Below are 5,891 nucleotides of genomic sequence, written 5' to 3' on the forward strand. Positions count from 1 at the left end.
ATGGCACCCGCGTTCCTTTTTTTTCACTATCTTTCAAAACGGAAATTTTAAAATCTCATTTTTTTTTGCCTTTTTCTGGAAATTAGTGAAGGCAGCGCATCAAAGGTGCGCACCTCGCTGCCCACCACGGTGCGCAACGCCGGTGGGCACCCGGGAGTGCTTCGAAGTGTGCTCCAAGGTGCTGCGTGCACGTTGTCGGAGCCCGGTTTGCCCCGGGTGCGCACCTCGCGTGCACCTTCGTCGGGGTGGGCACCTTGGCTGGGTTTGCCCCGGCTGCGCTCCGAAGCGGGGTTATTGGAGCGCCGCCTCTTTTTTTGTCGGAGCGTTTGGTGGGGTTTCTCGCATTGGCTCTTCCGAGGCCCGGTTGCCACCCTGGCGCGCACGAAGTCGGAAGTAGGGTTAATTGCCCGGGTGCGCACCTTTGCCAGGGTGGGCACCTTACCTGGGCTGCGCACCAGGGCGGGCTCAAGATGGCACGCGCGTTCCGTTTTTTTCACTATCTTTCAAAACGGAAATTTTAAAATCTCCTTTTTTTTTTGCCTTTTCTGGAAATTAGTGAAGGCAGCGCATCAAAGGTGCGCACCTCGCTGCCCACCTTGGTGTGCTCTGAGGTGCGCACCCGGGAGCGCTACGAAGTGTGCTCCAAGGTGCGGCGTGCACGTTGTCGGAGCCCGGTTTGCCCCGGGTGCGCACCTCGCCTGCACCTTGGCCGGGGTGGGCACCTTGGCTGGGTTTGCCCAGGGTGCGCTCCGAAGCGGGGTTACTGGAGCGCCCCCTCTTTTTTTGTCAGAGCGTTTGGTGGGGTTTCTCGCATTGGCTCTTCCCAGGCCCGGTTGTTGGGTGCGCTCCCACCCTGGCGCGCGCGAAGTTGGAAGTTGGGTTAATTGCCCGGGCGCGCACCTTCGCCAGGGTGGGCACCTTGGTGCGCACACCTTGGCTGGGCTGCGCACCAGGGCGGGCTCAAGATGGCACCAGCATTCCCTTTTTCTCACTATCTTTCAAAACGGAAATTTTAAAATCTCGTTTTTTTTTTGCCTTTTATGGAAATTAGTGAAGGCATCGCATCAAAGGTGCGCACCTCGCTGCCCACCTTGGTGTGCTCCGAGGTGCCCACCACGGTGCGCAACGCCGGTGCGAACCCGGGAGCGCCCCGATGTGTGCTCCAAGGTGCGGCGTGCACGAAGTCGGACCCCGGTTTGCCCCGGGTGCGCACCTCGCGTGCACCTTGGTGCGCACACCTTGGCTGGGTTGCGCGGCCTGGTGGGCACCATGGTGCGCACCAAGGAGCGCTCCGAAGTGTGCTCCAAGGTGCGGCGTGCACGAAGTCGGAGCCCGGTTTGCCCCGGGTACGCACCTCGCGTGCACCTTCGCCGGGGTGGGCACCTCGGCTGGGTTGCGCGCCCTGGTGCGCACCAAGGAGCGCTCCGAAGTGTGCTCCAAGGTGCGGCGTGCACGAAGTCGGAGCCCGGTTTGCCCCGGGTGCGCACCTTCGCCGCGGTGCGCACCATGGCGTGCACGAAGTCGGAGCCCGGTTTGCCCCGGGTGCGCACCTCGCGTGCACCTTCGGCGGGGTTGCGCGCCCTGGTGGGCACCATGGTGCGCACCAAGGAGCGCTCCGAAGTGTGCTCCAAGGTGCGGCGTGCACGAAGTCGGAGCCCGGTTTGCCCCGGGTGCGCACCTCGCGTGCACCTTCGGCGGGGTTGCGCGCCCTGGTGGGCACCATGGTGCGCACCAAGGAGCGCTCCGAAGTGTGCTCCAAGGTGCGGCGTGCACGAAGTCGGAGCCCGGTTTGCCCCGGGTGCGCACCTCGCGTGCACCTTCGCCGCGGTGGGCACCATGGCGTGCACGAAGTCGGAGCCCGGTTTGCCCCGGGTGCGCACCTCGCGTGCACCTTCGCCGGGGTGGGCACCTCGGCTGGGTTGCGCGCCCTGGTGCGCACCAAGGAGCGCTCCGAAGTGTGCTCCAAGGTGCGGCGTGCACGAAGTCGGAGCCCGGTTTGCCCCGGGTGCGCACCTCGCGTGCACCTTCGCCAGGGTGGGCACCTCGGTGCGCACACCTTCTCAATGTTTTCTTGCCTTTTCTGGAAATTGGTGAAGGCAGCGCATCAAAGGTGCGCACCTCGGTGTGCTCCGAGGTGCGAACCCGAGAGCGCTCCGAGGTGCCCACGAAGTCGAAAGTCGGGTTAATTGCATTGTTTTCCCCGGGTGCGCTCCGAGGTGCGCAACATCGGCGCGCACCAAGGAGGGCTCCGAAGTGTGCTCCAAGGTGCGCACGATGGCGTGCACCTCTGGTGCGCACGATTCGGAGCTCGGTTTGACCGGGGTGCGCACACCTTGGCTGGGTTGCGCACCTTTTGTGCGCTCCAAGGTGCGCACGAAGTCGGAGCTCGGTTTGCCCCGGGTGCGCACCTTCGCCAGGGTGCGCACCTTGATGCGCACGCCTTGGCTGGGCTGCGCACCTTGGTGGGCGCCATGGTGCGCACCTTTCGTGCGCTCCAAGGTGCGCACGAAGTCGGAGCTCGGTTTGCCCCGGGTGCGCACCTTGGTGGGCGCCATGGTGCACTCCGAGGTGCCCAAGATTGGTGCGCACCAAGGAGCGCTCCGAAGTGCGCTCCAAGGTGCGCGCGAAGTCGAAAGTTGGGTTAATTGTCCGGTTTGCCTCGGGTGCGCACCTTGCGTGCACCTTCGCCAGGGTGGGCGCCTTGGTGCGCACACCTTGGCTGGGCTGCGCACACCTTGGCACCCGCGTTTCCTTCATTTTAAATTTTTTTTTTTTACAATCTCTCAAGTGGGAAATTCTATAATCTCAACTTTTTTTGCCTTTTCAGGAAACTTTTGAATGGAGCGCATCATTGGTGCGCTCCGAAGTGTGCTCCAAAGCTCTCTCCAGCTGCGTGCACCTGCCCCGGCCGCGCACCCGGCCCCGCCCAGCTTCGCTCACCTGTCCCGGGCGTCTGGTGCGGAACCTTAGAGTAAGAAACATCACCGTGCACCTTGGCCAACGTGCGCGACTCGACCGAGCGCGCACTGGCCGAGGTGCACACCGATTTCACCTGGGTGCGCGCGCAGCACCTCGGGCGCACCGGGGTGCGCGCACAACGCCCGGGTTGCACCGTGGCCTGTGTGCTCGGGGCGCCTCGGGTGCGCGCTCAGGTGTCGCCCCCCGCGCGCGCGGTAGTGCGGGCAGCGCACCCCGGCCCGGCCCGGCCCCGACGAGAACGCAAACGGGCAAAAGGTTTATTCAAATAGCATTGCGACGCCCGGCGAAAAACTAAAAAAGGGTGCAACACCGGGACTTCCCGGGAGGTCACCCATCCCAGTACTACTCCGGCCCAAGCGCGCTTAACTGCGGAGTTCTGATGGGATCCGGTGCACTAACGCTGGTATGATCGCACCCGTTATGAGCTTGTCGCAGTGTGTACTTAGCAAACCGCGACCCACGTGCGAATCCACCCCGGCCACCCACCCCCGTCGAGGTGCACACCCTCCCTCGCGAAGTGCGCCCCGTTCGCCAAGTGTGAGCCCTGCCCGGGTGCGCGCACCTTGCTAGGGCGTCGGGTGTGCACCCGGCCCGGCCTACGTGCGTGCACCTGGAGGGGGCGTCGTGTGCGTGCAGTGTCCCGTCTGCAACGCGGTGCCCACACACCACCTCGGGCGCAACGACCTGCGCTCACATGTGGGCCGAGTGCACCTTGGTGCATGTTCGGGGCGCCTCGGGTGCACGCTCGATCTTGCCCCGGTGCACCAAGGCGCTCGGTTTGCCCCGGGTGCGCACTTGGTGCAAGGTGGGCACCCAAAATAGGGATCAAGCACCAAAACACAAGTTTCGGGATGCAAAATGGGACCCAAGGACCACAAATGCGTTCCAAGACCCATGATGGGTCCACGAGAACAAAAATGTGTTCCGAGACTTAATAAACAAATATTGGGTTTTAGGAGAAGAAACATGCTCTGATGCCCAAAACGAGAATCGACCCCGAAAAGGCCACAGGCCAAAAGTGGGATGCGAGACAAAAAAAAATGGGACCCGAGGACCAAAATTGGGTTCCCAGGTCGAAGACAGGGCAACCGGACAAGAAACGACCTCTAAGGCTCGAAATGAGTCCCGACGACTAAAACTTGACAAGAAGCACCCATCAGGCACCCAACTCGACACCCATGGGATGCCGACCCACCCGGGCTTCCACCTAGCACACCTTGGCACCCACCCACCCTCGCACCCAACCTCGCACCCAACTTAGCACCTTTGAACCCACATTGGCACTCACCCTGACCCTGGCACCTTGGAACCCACATTGGCACTCACCTTGACCCTGGCACCCACCTTTGCACTCACCTTGGGACCCACCCTGGCTCCCACCTCGGCACCCACCCAGACACCCACCTTGGTTCCTTGGCACCCACCTTGGATCCTTGGCACCCACCCCGACACCCACCTTGGCACGCAACTTGGCTACTTGCCACCCACCTTGGCTCCTTGACGCCCACCCCGACAACCACCCCGTGACCTACCCTGGCTAGGGTTGGTGCACACCCACCCTGGTGCCCACCTTGGCACCCACCCTATGACCCACCTTGGCACGCACCTTAGTACCCACCCCGTTACCCACCCTAGGACCCACCCCGTGACCCACCTTGGCCAGGGTGGGTGCCTTGGTGCGCACAACTTGCCTGGGCTGCACACCAGGGCGGGCTCAAGATGGCACCCGCGTTCCGTTTTTTTCACTATCTTTCAAAACGGAAATTTTAAAATCTCATTTTTTTCTTTTTTTTGCCTTTTCTGGAAATTAGTGAAGGCAGCGCATCAAAGGTGCGCAATGCTGGTGCGAACCCGGGAGCGCTCCGATGTGTGCTCCAAGGTGCGGCGTGCACGAAGTCCGAGCCCGGTTTGCCCCGGGTGCGCACCTCGCGTGCACCTTCGCCGGGGTGAGCACCTTGGCTGGGTTGCGCGCCCTGGTGCGTACCAAGGAGCGCTCTGAAGTGTGCTCCAAGGTGCGGCGTGCACGAAGTCGGAGCCCGGTTTGCCCCGGGTGTGCACCTCGGGTGCGCACCTCGCGTGCACCTTCGCTGCGGTGGGCACCTTGGCTGGGTTGCGCGCCTTGGTGGGCACCATGCAGTGCACGAAGTCGGAGCCCGGTTTGCCCCGGGCGCGCACCTCCGCCAGGGTGGGCACCTTGGTGCGCACAACTTGCCTGGGCTGCGCATCAGGAAGGGCTCAAGATGGCACCCGCGTTCCGTTTTTTTCACTATCTTTCAGAACGGAAATTTTAAAATATCGTTTTTTTTTGCCTTTTCTGGAAATTAGTGAAGGCAGCGCATCAAAGGTGCGCAACGCTGGTGCGAACCTGGGAGCGCTCCGATGTGTGCTCCAAGGTGCGGCGTGCACGAAGTCGGAGCCCGGTTTGCCTCGGGTGCGCCCTGGTGGGCACCATGGTGCGCACCAAGGAGCGCTCCGAAGTGTGCTCCAAGGTGCGGCCTGCACGAAGTCGGAGCCCGGTTTGCCCCGGGTGTGCACCTCGGGTGGGCACCTTGGTGCGCATGCCTTGCCTGGGCTGCGCACCAGGGCGGGCTCAAGATGGCACCCGCGTTCCTTTTTTTTCACTATCTTTCAAAACGGAAATTTTAAAATCTCATTTTTTTTTGCCTTTTTCTGGAAATTAGTGAAGGCAGCGCATCAAAGGTGCGCACCTCGCTGCCCACCACGGTGCGCAACGCCGGTGGGCACCCGGGAGTGCTTCGAAGTGTGCTCCAAGGTGCTGCGTGCACGTTGTCGGAGCCCGGTTTGCCCCGGGTGCGCACCTCGCGTGCACCTTCGTCGGGGTGGGCACCTTGGCTTGGTTTGCCCCGGCTGCGCTCCGAAGCGGGGTTATTGGAGCGCCGCCTCTTTTTTTG

The 5,891-nt window shown here is 62.4% G+C and overlaps 1 non-coding gene across 1 annotated transcript; it reads right to left on the reverse strand.

Moving 5' to 3' along the window:
- Nucleotides 1–3,277: 3,277 nt before the first annotated feature.
- On the reverse strand, nt 3,278–3,396 carry LOC131867094 (5S ribosomal RNA). The gene has a single exon (XR_009365688.1). It is a non-coding gene; the product is annotated as a 5S ribosomal RNA (ribosomal RNA).
- Between the last annotated feature and the right edge of the window lie 2,495 nt (nt 3,397–5,891).

Source organism: Cryptomeria japonica, unplaced genomic scaffold (assembly GCF_030272615.1).
Source record: "Cryptomeria japonica unplaced genomic scaffold, Sugi_1.0 HiC_scaffold_163, whole genome shotgun sequence".
Lineage (NCBI taxonomy): Eukaryota > Viridiplantae > Streptophyta > Pinopsida > Cupressales > Cupressaceae > Cryptomeria > Cryptomeria japonica.